The following is a 15,803-nucleotide window of genomic DNA, read 5'->3' on the forward strand; positions in this document are numbered from 1 at the left end:
TGGCAGTAATCAAGCAAAAAACGATGAAAAGAAACACTCTCTCCCATACACTAACACAAAGGTCAAACACCTTCTTTAAAATGGTTAAGTTCCTAAATCCACTGTCTGCTAAGAGCTGCCTGGCAAAGTCCATTGTGGCCTGGATAAAGAATAAAGACACAAATACAGGATCCTTGAGGTTCTTGGCAGAAGTATAGATTTGGCAGGAGATGAAGGGAAGATAGGGAAATGAAGGAATGAAGGCAAGAGAAGCAACAAACTCACTTTTCTATCCTCCTCTTCCTTTTACCACTTATTCCTCCCTAGGTGTCTCAGGCCCAGCATCATCAAGAGAAAGGTCCCCCTTCCGAGGTTTCCTTTTCTATCAGGTTTCCTTTTCTATCAGGGGTACCATAGTTCTGGCAGACTGCAGGGGTCAATGTCTTAGGAATTCTCTCCTATGCATTTACACACCCCTCATCCAATTGACTGCTAGGTCACTTGGGTTCCTCCTTTCAAGTCCCACATCCCTCCTCAATCCTGTCCCTCTCCAGCCCTGTCCCTCTCCACTCAAGCGATTTCAGCCAACGTTCACTGAACAGCTTCTATCAGAGCCCATGCTAGGTGCTGAGAATAAGGCAATTAGCAAAACAGACATGTCCTTACCCTGCCGTCCTCTTGCTTTCCTTCAATAGCCCACATTCTGTACTAGCACTCAAGGCCTTCTATAAATGATCCCAAACCTGCATTCTCCACCATTCTTTCCCCGATCCCAACCAAGCTGGGAATGCTAACCAGACCCTGAATACTCACAGCCCTTTCCCATCTGTATGGCTTCCACTTGGAACCCAGTCCTTAATTCCTAAGTGACCCCCTCCTCTGGGGTCCTACTAACAGGTCTCCGCATCTATCTCAGGAATAGCATCCTCCAGCACTGACCCCCCCCCCCCTCCACTGCCCGCTCTTCTATGTCACAGTGTCATCCACACACGATGCCTTGTTTTGTTCATATTGCTCCAAAGGCCATAAAAAGACTAGACTCTCCACAGAGGCAAGCCTATTGCCTCTTCTAACTCCCTAGACCTCAAAGTGTGCCCTACACAGAGTGAGAGATCAATCAACATTTGCCTTCCATCTAAGGTCTCCAGCACTACCTTCTCTTAACCAAGTAACTCTCAATGTAAGAAAAATAAAACCACCTCAGGAGGATTAAGCTCCTGTTGGAGTTTAAGTCTTCAGGTTATAATCTTCTTAACCTTTGCATGGGCACCTTTCTATAACCTTCTTAACCTTCTAACCTTTCCAGTTCTAGATATTTCGATTAGAGAAGCTAAATATTTCCATTTTAGATAATTTTGGGGGTGAGCCTCAAACAAATATGGCAAAAGCATGCCCCCAAACTGGAAAATCAAATACAGGCCTACCTTGTTTTACTGCACTTCACTTTATTGTGCTTTGCAGCTCCTGCATTTTTTACAAGTTGAAAGTTGTGGCAATTCAACATCAAGAAATTCTATTTGCCCCATTTTCCAACAGCATTTGCTCCTTTACCTCTCTGTGTCACATTTTGGGCATTCTCCTAATATCTAAAACTTTTTCATTATTATTTTATTTCTTATGGTGATCTATGATCAGTGATTATGACACGCTGAAAGCTCAGATGATGGCCAGCATTTCTTAGCAAGAGTGTTTTTCAATGTATGTGCATTGTTTTTCTTAGACATAATGCTACTATACACACTTAACAGACTTTAGTGTAAACATAATTTTTATATGCACTGGGAAACCAAAAAAATTCATCATCTTACTTGGCTTATTTCAGTATTTGCTTTATTGTGGTCTGGGACTGAACCCACCAATACCTCCCAAGATATTCCTGAATCAAGGGAAAATATGGGATGTATAAATCTAAGCTGAGAAACTTGAATGAACACTATCTCACAACCCAAATGCAACAAATATCTTACCAGAATTTTTTCTGTATGCATCCAAAATTGATCCAAAATATCCTGAAATCTTGCTTAGCTTATAACAAAATCCTATCAGTTCTGCTTAGATCTGGTTAAAATAGTTCCAAACTATGAGCCATCTTCCTCGGCCAACCATATCAAGCATTTGGAAACAAGTAGCCATTTTAAAAAACCAGGTTTTTGTACATAAATGCACCATACCTAACCCAGCCTCTCCTAAATCTGCCACCTCATAAATGTAAGGAAAGACTCACAAGGAAGTAGAGCTGCCAAACTGTCACCTCCACATTCCTGGAACCTACATAAAGGTAAAAGCTTAAGGGCATTCTAGAATTTTGCAGGACACAATTTCTCTATTAAGAAGCCCAAATAAGCATTTTGTCCTCCTCAGGTTAGCCAAAAAATATTCAAGGAAGTAACTGTGGAATTGCCACCATGTTTTTTATTGGCCACTTTAGGTTAACTGTAATATTTTTTGAAGTTAATCAACATAGATGTACTTAGAGGTAATAAGCCACACTCCAAAACAATTCTATGTCCCCAAAAAAATCAAAAGCCTTTAAAATAGTCACCCACATGCATAGCACAGCTCAACAGAATATTTGGAGGTTGCAGGGAGTAAGCCCACGTAAGACTTAGGTTCATGGATCGGTGCCCATGCCTTCAAAACTAAAATAAACCCATGTTCTAGACCTACAGGGTACTGAGAAAACTCAGGGTTCCATTTTGTTTATTACAATGTGACCAGGACTAGACAAAGACAAGTACAATGAAGTACTCTGATCTCACCAAGAGACCAAGTGAAAAGACTAAATAAAGGACTATTTTACAGCAAGATCTGCCCTGATCCCTCAAGTGGGGCAGATCGGGCCAAGGTGTCATGTTCAGATCTCAAGTGGTCCAGTCTATCGTATACATCGTGGTACTAGCCAGACAAGTGTCCAAGAGAATGGCTGAAATGACCAACAATGTTCAGCATGGACAAAGAATGATGAAGGACAAAACCATACCCTACAAAAGCACTAAGACTAATTCTGGGACCCTCAATGGGGCCAGGACAAATAGGCCTCACTTAAAGCCAAGAAATTTCCACTAGTCCTGTAAGTCCCAATGAAAAAAATCTCCCTTAAGAAAGAAAGAAAGAAAGAAAGAAAGAAAGAAAGAAAGAAAGAAAGAAAGAAAGAAAAATAGATTACAGGAGACCAGGTAACATCCCCATTCAGAACTTGAAATAACCCACTACCAACACTCCTCTGCTTATCATCACAAGAAACTCTGAAAAGACAAGCATGGCATGACATAGTCCCTCAAACTGAATGAATTAACTAGAGAATCCAGGTATGAATAATTTGGCCTCTACACATTCCACACCAGTTGCATCTCTAAATTGTGGCAATCAGAAATACCCAGACACTGCCAAAAATGTCCTTGGGAGAAAGAAACTGCCCAGTTTGAGACCACTGCTCTAGAGAAGTAGTTCTCAAACTCTTTGATTTGGGTCTCAGTTTCCTCACTGGATCAATGGACTCCTCTCCCACAGAAAAAGGCATAATTTTGCAAAGAATTTCAAGTGGATCCTTTAAATCCTAGTCAAGGACCCCCCATCCTATTCTTAGTCTCAAGGAGGGCAGTTTTTCAGTTCTCGGGATACTTCCATGTGGCTATAAAAGGTACTGTGCCAATTCTAGAGATTTCAAAATCAGAAGTACAAAAATATCCCCATAGGCCTGTGACCATCAGGCCAGTAGCCAGCAATGAAAATCTGCAATAAGGTCAACTGACTGGTTCACTAACCCAGTGCACCTGTTCATTAAAAAAAAAAAATGTATATTTTTTTCAACCTGAGTAGCTAAACCAATTCAATGGTCTTATGCATGGCCCTGTAGCTTTGCTGAAAAACTACACCCAATCCATATTTCTCATCAATAGTTACACCAGTAAAAAGTCCTGAAGCAAACAAAAACAATAACGGAATTGTTTTGTATATTAAAAACTGAATCTAGAGACCACAGGTATTTCTACTTGTTTTTTTGTTTGTTTGTTTAAAAAAAAAAAAAAAAAAAAAGCAAGAAAAGTGTTCTTTTCACTGCATATGGTTGAAGAAGTAGAGCCACAGCCCATGGAGCAGATGGTACCTGGCAGAAAAAGTGGCTTCCGTTAATAAGAAGATTGCTCCCCATCAACAGTTTTCAACAAGGCTAGGGAGCAAAGAGCTTGATCTGAGAATTCAAAAAGGCACTTTTCTGATACCAATACATACCCAAATGGAGACCCACTATTATTTGTAACACTTAAGCTCCCTGTGTACAGAACACAGCAGCAGACTAGTAACTAGGTACATCTTAAAAATAACAACAAAACAAAAAGAGCTTACCATATTAAAATGTTCACTTAGGAGGCAGGTATTACCATTGGTTCAAGAACATGGACTCAGAAGCCTGACTGCCCAGGCTTGAATCCCCACTCGGCAACTTACTAGCTATAAAACCCTGGGCAAATTTCTTAGCTGCTCTTTATGTTAGTTTCCTCATACACAATGAGGATAACCAGATCCTCTCCTCAAGGGCTACCAGTTAAGTTAAATGAATACATCTGAAGCACTTACTGTATCACGTGGTACACAGTAGGTACTTAATAAATACTAACTTATTACCAGCAAAATTTGTCAGACACACATATGGAAAACCCGTAACTCCATTTAGTCACTGATGAGCTCTTAGCCTAGAGAAGAACTTGTAAGATGTGGCCACAGCTGTGAAAGAAGCAAAAGAGCACACCACACGGTTCCAGGTTGTAAAACACTGGCAACACTAGGATTTTTTTTTAAGCTGTCTCTAATAGCCTAATACTGCTACCAGTAAGATTCATATACATACACACACACACACACACACAGGAAATTTCCTCTTACATAAAATTGATTCTAAACCTTAACTTAAACGGCATGTCTCTAGTGTCAAGCAATGAAATTAAAAATGAACCTTTTGCTAATGCTGGTAATTTTTAAATCATATGATGTTAGAGCTAAAAGATAGCTTAAAAATAAATCATCTGGAGATGAATCCAATCCTAAATTTTAAAATAGCCTATCACCCACCAACTCAAAGACCTATGGCAGAACTACAAAGAGACACCTAACCTCTCACTGCCTATATGGGTCTTATCTGCTCATCAGAAAGCCGAGAGTCCTACGAGGTCAAAAATAAAACTTATACATAGGTTGACACTCAAATATAGGAAAGGCAATGAAATGGAAAATGACATCTTTCCTTTAATTATTCCAGCATTCATGCATTTGTTTCTTCTACTGTGTTCCAGAAATTGTTTTAGACACTAGGAATGCAGAAGTAACAAAACACATTCTTCTTTTTTGGAGCTTATGCCTTAGAGTAAAGGAAACTAATCTCTACCATGTCCTTGATTCATCAACTCAAAACAGCCAAGATTAAACATTCCCTGCTTCTATTATTTGTTTACGATTAACTTATAAACCACGCCAGGAAGCTCAAACCTTCTCCCAAATAAAGGATCTCTGACGGTACAATGCAAGAAATCGAAGGACTGGAGATCTCAAACTCATCGAAAGGCAGTTTTACAGGCATGCTTTACACCCTGAGTGTCCTGAGGTAAACTTCAGCTAAAGAAACTAACATCTACTATGGATTCCAGAGGGGTAATTAATCCCAGGAGCGAATTTTACATAACAGGTAACAAACTATTACATATACCCCTTAACACGTATATAGAAAATTATTGGATCCCAATTGTACAATTCAGTTTTCTAGTATATGCCAAAATAAAGGCATAAAAACAGATCACCTTAAAGAAGCCCTGATGTTATACATTTTTATATTACGTGTAATAGTAACATCATACAAATTAGTAAATTCTGAACCATCCACTAATTAACTGTGGAACTTAATCACTTAACATCTGCATCTTATTTTATTCCTCCACCATGATAGGGAAAATGCCTTAGCAACAATAACAGATGAGAAAGCACCTTGTAAAATATAAGGTACTATATAAACTTAAATACCCATTTGTACTCCTGGCTTCATTAGATTAGTTTTGGACTGAGAGCAAGCAAACATGCAAGCAAAAAACTTCTGAGAAGAGTTGTCTAAAGAGACTTTGCAAGACTAAAAAGAAGTGATAGTCTCAATTTCTAGTCAGTGGGTCAGAGAAAATAACAAAGCAAAACCAAAGGGTCATCTGAGACCAAAGGAGCTAAAAGGGATCTCGATGTTCATTTATACTCTATTGAAGCTGAGAAAAGGATAGTCCTGAGAAGCTAAGGTACTTAGAAGTATCACACAGCTGGTCATTGGCAAGGCCAGAACTGGAATCGGAATCTCTGGATAGTCAAGTATTTGGGGGGAGAGAGTAGGGTATGTTGGTAATAGAGTATTTCAAACACAGCGTTTGGAATGTGACATAAATATCTATGACACCAATGACCCAAAAACTGAGTCAAACCCAGGATCGATCTCATGAAGTTATTTGATTTCTGTATCTCAGTCTCCTCATATAGAAAATGGAATAAGGGATCCCTGGGTGGCGCAGCAGTTTGGCGCCTGCCTTTGGCCCAGGGCGCGATCCTGGAGACCCGGGATCGAATCCCACATTGGGCTCCCGGGGCATGGAGCCTGCTTCTCCCTCTGCCTGTGTCTCTGCCTCTCTCTCTCTCTCTCTCTGTGTGACTATCATAAATAAATAAAAATTAAAAAAAAAAAAAAAACATTTAAAAAAAAAAAAGAAAATGGAATAATATACTATAATCTCATAAGGTTATTGTGAGATTAAGTGAAATATTACCTGCATGATAAGCTCTCTAAAATCACCAACTGTTATCATTACTCTTTCAATAATACTATACCATCTCCACTAGAAAACACTAGGATATCTTTAAAGTTCCTTGTCCCCGAAAAGTACCAGACACTGGCATTTTTACTCATCTGGAAGGTAGTCAGCTAAGCGCACCACAGTGTAGTTAAGATCAGGCTCTCCCCACCCTCATTCAAACCACACATGCGCAGACTTAATAGTAAAAGAACTCTTCAGATAAACACTGACTACTGATATAGTGATGTTCAAACTGAATTTTCAATTCAGTTAGGACGCATTCATCTTTAAAAAGGCAGATTCAGGCAGCCTGGGTGGCTCAGTGGTTTAGCGCCGCCTTCTGCCCAGGGCCTGATCTTGGAGACCCAGGATCAAGTCCCAAGTCAGGCTCACTGCATGGAGCCTGCTTCTCCCTCTGCCTGTGTCCCTGTGTCTCTGTGTCTCTCTCTGTCTCTCATGAATAAATAAAATCTTTAAAAATTAATATAAATAAATAGATAGATAGATAGATAGATAGATAGATAGGGAGATTCCACATACTCATATCCATATATTCTACTTTATCCTAACTTGCTCCCAAAAGGCACACCAAGCTCAGTCATTTTTGCTTCCATCTGTCACTTTTTCCCACAAACTTAACAAAGTAGGCACCATAGGCCTAACTAGGCTGGAGAACTTCATTTTTGTTATCCTGCAATCTAAATACTGGCCCTTAAAAATAATAAATCACACATATTCTTGGTTAGCTTGATCTGCATGTGAGTAGTCAGTCCCTCCTCACCACCTATTTCCTAGGCACCTCCCATGTGAGAGGCACAGCTCTCAGTACCAGGGATCCCACAGGGAACAACCCCCCTTGTCCCCATTAAGCTTTCACTCTAGTGACACGGGGGAGACTGGCACGAAACGACGTTGAATCTAGTCTAGTGTGCTTGCGGAGCATGCTTTAGGAGCTCAGGAAAAGCCAGTTTTATTAAGTACCTGGCTGAAAGTGGATCTAGGCCTCAGACTTTTGTCTATGGAGATTGAGCCTCCCTTCAGGCGGGGCCCAAGAACTGGAAGGGTAGAAGGGAAAAGGAAGAAGGCTCTGTACTCACATACAAGCACCCAGATAAGATCTCTAGCTCCAGAGGACACCGTAACACCCCCTGGACGGCCAACAGCACCCCCACGCTCCTCACGTTGCAGACAGCCAGAAACACCACAGGAAAAAGCACACTCTTTGCTGTTTGGAAACAGCACGATCAGTGAAGGGAGTCCTGGAAGGGAAGTCAAGAAACCGACTTCCTTTTCTGCCAGTTGACTCTTGCTATGCGACCTTGGGCACGTTCGCCGACCTGCATGAACCCTAGGCTCCCCGCCCGCACGCTGATCCTCCTGCACAGGGACACTGGGCTAGTCTCTTTAAGCCCTTAAGCCTCAGTGTCATCTGTTCAAGGAGGCCAGTGGAATGACACTGCTTGGCAAACTGTCGAGTACTCCAGTGACAGAAGCTATTTAAATAAATACACGGATCCAAAGCTCGCTACTTGCTTTACAGGAACAGCAGGAAGATTAAGGAGAACATATAAAATGCCTTAAGCTCTCTGTAAAGAGAGGGTGTTACAGGGTACTAGTGCTCATAATTTTCACAATTACTATGCTTTCCAGTTGTGTTTTCTTGTATCTTCAAATTCCTTTAACGAAAATAATCCACAAACCTGGAGAAGCAGAAGACATAGTCAGAAAATAACAGTATCCTAATTAGAATCCTAGTAAGTGGAATAAGCTTGCTAAGCAATCAGGACCCAAGTATCCCTCTCTCCCTCACTGCTCGCTGCCTGAGCTGCTGCAAGTGCCAGGCCACTGCAGGGACCTGAGGGGTACCCCGCCAGCCAGGCTATAGACAGAGCCCGAGTCCTGAGCCAGGAGGGCAGCCACCCTTTCATTCCATGGAACACAGAAGCTCCCTTCACAAATCCTGAAGGACCTCAAAAATAATGACAAAGTAACACAACTAACCAGAAGACCCAATACCTAAGTGGTGTCTAGGAGTATTTCTCTTCTGCTTCTCTGACAATCCAGTTAAGAAAATCCACATCTTGACCCTCATCCACATGCTGGCTAGAGCACAGGATACACAATGAAACTCTGAGGAAAGTTTTGGCCCAGTGGTAGAGAAATAGCAAGAGCTTGGCACAAACACTGAGTCAATCCCAATGAGAATAGAGAGGGTATACAGATTTGTGTTGACAAACGCTGGCTAAATCCCGCTTTATAGATACACAGCAACTACCACTGACAGCCGTTACTAAGACAAAGTCAAAACAACCCTGACTTTTGCTTTTGACTAAAACTTCTGAAGCCCTTCCCGCTTAAAGTAGAGCAATATTAATTTCATGAATTCTGTTTGCAGTACACTTAGCTTGGAACAAGTCAAGTCCTGAGCCTCAAAACTGGCATTATCAGTGCAAACAGTCAGCTGCCCACCCCCTTCTCCCCAAATATATGCTGTCTCCTGCTTTTCTCCAAAAGCCCAGCTCAAAAAAGTGATAGATAACCGAGCCACAAGATCACTAGATGCACCACCCTTGCTGGAGTTCTAAGGTTTTTGTAAGGGAAGGTAGGTGTGAAAGGGAATCAAGAGAAGGTACCTTCTAAAAAATCACATCCCCTTCACTTGCCCCGATAGCATCAGATATATTACTGCTGTCCTCAAGTGATAAACCAGACTATCCAGTCACATCAAAGGGAGTAAAAATGTCCTCATTAAACACACATGCACAAATAACTTCTTCTACGTGCACATTTTAAACATTTAATTCCCAATGGACTTTACCTATTCTATAACACAAAAAGAAAAAAAAAGTAAAATTCAAGAAGAGGAAAGGTGAAATGAAGAATGTTGAGAACAAAGGCCGCTGACAGCACTGTCTCCACTTCACTAGGGCTCCATCAGTGCCTGAAGACACAAGATAGTCCAACGGAGCTCAAAGGTATTCTTATTCAGGATACAAAGAACTTTGCCCAGAAAAACAAAAAATAAAAACAATATCCAGTAGGGATTAAGGGGCAGTGAGAAGGAAATATCCCTTGTCTGAAAGCTGCACAGATGATCTTCTACCAGTAAAAGCAAAATATTTGCCTTCATTTAAAAGTTTGCGTTGTGTGTGATTTCCTGCATCTAAGAACATCTTTCTGAACTACAAAAAGGCCACAAAACATCACATTTTCCCCTCCCTGTTTTCCCCTTCAAAAACCCACAATATGGTGATTAACAAACAGCCCCTTGTCTTCAGGCATAGTTTTAGAAGCCACAAGGAAAAGATAAGTTAAATGGAAGAGCAAGTCTGTAAACAAACGAGAAATGGGTTGCCCAGGGAGGAAACAAACTCAGTCTCGATAAGCAGGCAGCTCTCCTCACCCCATCTGTGAGAGACTCCAAGAAAGCGACCCTCATCCCGTCACACCCACTGAAAGCAAGCTGAAGGACACTCGAGGGATTCTGGGTACAAGCCCAAAGTTCAGTGACTTCAGGACAAACCCTCAGCCTATCCCAGCCTCTCAATGGCTCTCCATTTCTGGAAGGAATAATCCAGGACAGACCAATCCAGGACAGACCTATCTCCCAAAGGACATCTTCCCAGGTAAATTCATCTGAAGTCCTGAATCCACTACCTAATAACTATATCACCTTGTGCAGATCTGATCCTGTTTAATCACCCTTTGATTGGACTTAATCCCTTTCTTAGGATCATTGTGAGAATTAAAGAATTTTGGCAGTGTGCCCAGAGAAGTGGAAAGCACATGCAGAAACATAATAAACATTCACTTCCACTGAGAGGAATTTCTAATTCCACTCAACCATCCCTGCTTTAGGTGAACAATCTTCAGATACTCTATGAGACCTCAAGAAACAGAAAATGCAGAACTCAACGTGTGAGAAGAGAAAAAGGAGAAACCCACGCCATCCAGAAAACACTCCTACTCATGCACATTTCCTGACAGGTTAAATTTCCTCCTCACAGATCTGCTTCTCTTGACAGCATTTTACTGTGACAAGTAAAATGACAGCTCACTGGGTCCTGCCCAAGGCTCTGCCAACTTGGTATCAACTGTCCTAATCCTAGATCCTCTCAGAGTTTTGGAAAAAAAGCCATATACATCTAGATTTACTAAATAGGACTACAGCTGGGTCCCTACCCCAAAATGTCCAGATTAGACAGGCTGGGATAAAGAACCACTACCAACTACCTCCATTCGGTTAATATTAATTGTGAAGTACTACTGAAGGGCAAGTAATCCTACATTAGAAGAGGTGGCTTTAAGCCTCAGTGAAAAACACACACAAAAGCACAGCAGCCCCCAGCCCCTCCCCTACCCAAGTACATGCTGGTCTCCTAATTGCATCTTGAGGGTTTTTGCCCAGTCATCAAAATTTCACTTGTAATCTCTTTGAGATATTCCAGTCCAGTGGTGACCACCTACTGTTCCCCACCCTCTAGACTACTGCCTAGCATTTATACAGCAAAAGAAAGTTCTGTCAGTGACATTTTCATTGGTTTATTCCTTTCAGCGAGAACATCCCACCTTTGGTAATCGTTCACTTTCACTGCCATACAAGAGTTCAATCATTCATTTCTGAAAAATATAGTCACTGTGTGAGAATACCAGAGACATTCTCAAACACCTACTCCTGCACCTAATCCTCCAAAGCCAAGCACCTATAATCTAAGACGGGAAATGTGCAAGAAACTAGCAGTAGCTTTAAAAAATAAGTTTTCTTATGGGAAATCTGGTCAAAATGGAACTTTAAACAAATGGATTTCCAGTGCAAGCACTGTCCCCAAATAAATTTACAGTACCCTCAAACCAAGCCCACTCAAGGCTGGAGTGTCATGCCAGTCATATATTACTTCAACCTCAATAAATCTCTTTTTACTCTTCAAATCCTAGGCTACTTTCTAAAATAGTTTGCTAAAAAGCACCAACCTAATTAACGACAGCTTCCTCCGCAACAGTGGACTTGATTTCACTTATTTACACATTAACTGCAGCCTCCTTTTGGCCAATCCAGTCTATTCTCTGTACCATGCCGAGCCTTTTATCTGCCCTGGACAGCATTTTCTCCAGCAGATGAAGTAGATGCCGATTGATTTGCTGTCGAGCATGGTAAATTAATAGCAACAAATTGCTGAGGGCCCGTCTCGCTGCTCCACCATGCTTCGGCAGTTTTGCTTTATTTGCTCCATGATGGGCAGCAGTCGGCCTCTTCAAGTCAATTTCTTCTTAACAACCTGCAATACTTTTCAATGGTGAAAATAGAGCTGTTCCTTGTAAGTCAGAAATCAATATCCTATTGCCCTTAGAAAATGCTAAACAAGCAGTATTGGCAATCCACTTGGTACTAGAGGGTATCAGATATAATGCAAATCCATACTGCTTCCCTCCTTGTAGTTATTACAGTTTGCTAAAAGGTTCCTAATGTCATTTATCATCATTTACCATCGACCAGAGAGGCTATGATTATGATATCCTATCAGCTGGCAGGGCCCTTTCATTTCTATTCAATTAATATTTTAGCAGCACTCAAATGGTTGTGGCCAAGTCTTGTGATAAAATTTACATGGCTTAGAGTGAAACAGGAATTCTCCTCTGATTAAAAAATAGTAATTATATATCTATACACACACACATACATACACATATATACACTCGTGCATAAACACAGAGACATGTGTATATAAATGTGCAGTATTCACTTCACTTAGGTGAATTCTAAGTGAAGGTAGGTTCTAAGTGTTGTAGTTTCCAAAATTTTCTAATTCTAAAATTCAAATTCTAAGCTAAATTTTTTTCAGAAGCAAAAAAGACCTTCAGATTACAGAATACGGACTACGAGAAAGTCATGAGATGTTCTCAAAATGTGTAATATTCATCTCCATTTAGAGTTCCTATAGGTGGAATTCACACGCCCACTGTTCCTAATCTACATCCGATATTCACTTTTTATAGTGTTAACTGCTGCTGTCAGATTAAATCAGGGAGGTCTTCTTTAATTACAGCATTACAGGTGAAGGATGGGAAGGAGCAGCATTTAGTAATGTTATCAACTGCATGCATCACCCTGTTCTGCCCATGGTCACTGACCCATTTAGAAGCCATGCTGTATTTATAAAGAGGAATGATCAGCAAAAAAAAAAAAAAAAAAAAAAAAGATAACAATCATGGCCAACTGTCCCATCTGGAAGAAAAGAAAACAAAAAAACAAAAACAGAAACCCCACACTTAGGGAAACCCTTAGGGAATAAAGGCCAACTTCTTTCATTTAAAAAAACTCCATTATGAAGACATCACAATAAAACACGTGTCATTTCTAACCATGTTCCATTTGTCATCTTCGTGTTCACGCTGGAACGTTAAGACAGTGGTGAAGCATTAATTCACATTATGGCCTAGAACACTCCATTCTAACTTTTCTGGGGTTTTTTCCAGCTTCTGCTCAGCTCTATCGATCCTACTAAAGAGTACTGGAAATTAGATTCATATTTTATGCTCTAATTCCATGTCATGTCACCCAGTTCCCCTTTTAAAAAAAAAAAAAAATCAACTAATTCTACCAGACTAATGCTATTTACTCAGTTACCAAAATTTAAATTAATTATGTTCTCAAACATAATTGTTAAAAATTGGCAACATTATGCAGGCTTAATTAAGATTAAATCCAATTTACTAAATGTACTTTAATTGGTACTAATTACATTAGCTTTCATTTCAGAATGACAAATTCCCCATAGATTTCACTCTATAGTCCTCTATCAGAATCAACACAGGGTGACTGATGATGAACATCATACAGAAAGGGGGAGGGGCCATCGTACCAGACCCCCGCCCTGTTTTGTCACTGCTCTGTGCTTTTATCCTTTTATCAATTTGCTCAGTCACAGAGTCATGACTCCATCACAGCCATCATTTTCTGTTCCAATGAAAAATTTCTCTAAAAATAAATACTCTGTGGCTGGCAGCAGCCAAGAAGAACAGGAGCGTTAACCAAAAAATACACAAAGGTTTCAAATATCAGGGCCACCAATTACTAGGGTACTTCCAAGGACTCCGGGGACTCCTCCTCTTGAACCCTTCAGAGACACAAATCTAATAAGTGAATAAGCCTAACCCGATCTCGAGAACTAGGCCCAATTATGCCGCAGGGCAACTTCCCTGCATTATTGCCGCTTTCCATTACGAGGGTATCCAGCAAGTGCATCTGGAACAGAGGCCAAGAAGAACCAAGGCTGTCTGCCTAGGAAAACAAATAAAGACAGATATGCCTCTGTGCTTAAGGGGGGAAAGAAAGAAAATATAATAAGTAGGTGGTTTGCAGGGCTGTCTGTATTTCATAATGTGATAAACTGCCCTCAGGATTCTTGATATGATTGAATTTAAAAGCAAGGAAAAAAAAAGGGAAAATGTACTCCATTCTCAATTTTAAATGGATGGCATCTGAGGCCACCTGGACAAGAGGATGACAGAATTACAGAGGTATAAAATGTGTAAAATTAAGGGATCTCACACACTACCCACCCCACCCCAAAAGAAATGCATACAATCAAATACAAGTTCTGTGCCTCTCAGACCTGCAAATGGTATAAAAGAGATCTGGAAACTAAGTGTTGTGGTAAATAAGATACAGGAGGAGAAATAAAAGAACATTAATCAACTGGTTCAATCTTTAAAAAAGACATCCAAGATAATTAACCTTGGATGGTGGGGTGAGGACAAAAAAAAAAAAAAGACAACCTGTACAAGATCCGGACCAAAAATGACATATAATGAGCATAATTAACAAACAATATCTCTCATGTAATTTATTCCTGTAAGGTAGAGCTAAGGGGAGTCCATACATAAGCTTGACAGATTTTGTTTAAGCAGTATTTACATTACGAATCTACACAGCAATGGCAAAGATGCCAAAACAAGAACTTAATTTTAACATACAGCAAGCTATTAGTATATTGACATAATTAAGTAGTGAATGAAGTTAAAAAAAAAAAAAAAAGGTAGCTGAAATAAAAAGTGCTCAGTGTAAGTAACTCATTTTTTTTCCCAACTTTCTGTTTTCAAATATGGTTTATCCGATGGCTTTTACTGTCCAACAGTCATCTCTGAAAGATCTATTATCTGTAAGCATTAAGTATATCCAGAAAGGAATCCCTAAGTAGTAAAAGCTTAATAATATGTGATCATTTTATACATTTTAAACTTAGAAAGTAATGATATCTACCATGAGTATAAATAAGAAATGAAAAGCATTAGGTTTTCCCTCATCTTTCCGAGCAGGTAAATACACACACACCGACCCTGAAATAGCTGAGGAGATAGAACTGAAGCACTTTCACTAAGAGATCGCTAAAAATGAAATATTATTGCCAAGTAGTATTTTTTATATATACGCTACTTTTCTATGTAGGAAAATATAAACCAAACCATTTTATTCAGTTTCCTGAAGAAGAAAAAAAGGCTGTTTGAGTCATACCTTTCAACACTTTCTGACTTATCATAATCTTTCTTGTTTTGTTTTGTCTTTTTCTTTTTTTGGCTGAACTAGTTACTGGATTTGAAGACCCAGTGTTAAATCTTATCATACCCTCCGATCAGGCTCAATTTACCCTGCACGCAATTGTGGAAGCACAGTTAAAAGTTCCTGGTAAGACCCAACTAAGTAGCCTCGGGGACTGGTACCAGGACTTTATTTTACATCAATTTCTTTTGTAGCTTCACAGATGTCGTGATCCTCCCAGTGCACCCTCTATCCATTCTTTCACACCAAGCCAAGAAAGGTTCCAGGCAATTTACAGTTCTTCTTAATATTTTTTAAGAAAAGCACTCTCCTAGGACAAGTTTGCAATGCCCAAAATAGATCAAATAACCCTTTCGAAAAAAAAAACAAGACATTTTAAAAAAATTTAGCATCCTGCTTTTGAAAGTAGACAAAGTTTAATATGCATTCAGACATTTTAAGTCATATTTTTA

The 15,803-nt window shown here is 40.0% G+C and overlaps 1 protein-coding gene across 10 annotated transcripts in view; it reads right to left on the reverse strand.

The window, feature by feature from the left end:
* The window catches only part of TLE4 (TLE family member 4, transcriptional corepressor), a 142,156-nt gene that overhangs the window by 122,742 nt on the left and 3,611 nt on the right, over positions 1-15,803 (reverse strand). The window lies entirely within an intron of this gene.

The sequence above is a fragment of the Vulpes lagopus genome, chromosome 2, assembly GCF_018345385.1.
Source record: "Vulpes lagopus strain Blue_001 chromosome 2, ASM1834538v1, whole genome shotgun sequence".
Classification (NCBI taxonomy): Eukaryota; Metazoa; Chordata; class Mammalia; order Carnivora; family Canidae; genus Vulpes; species Vulpes lagopus.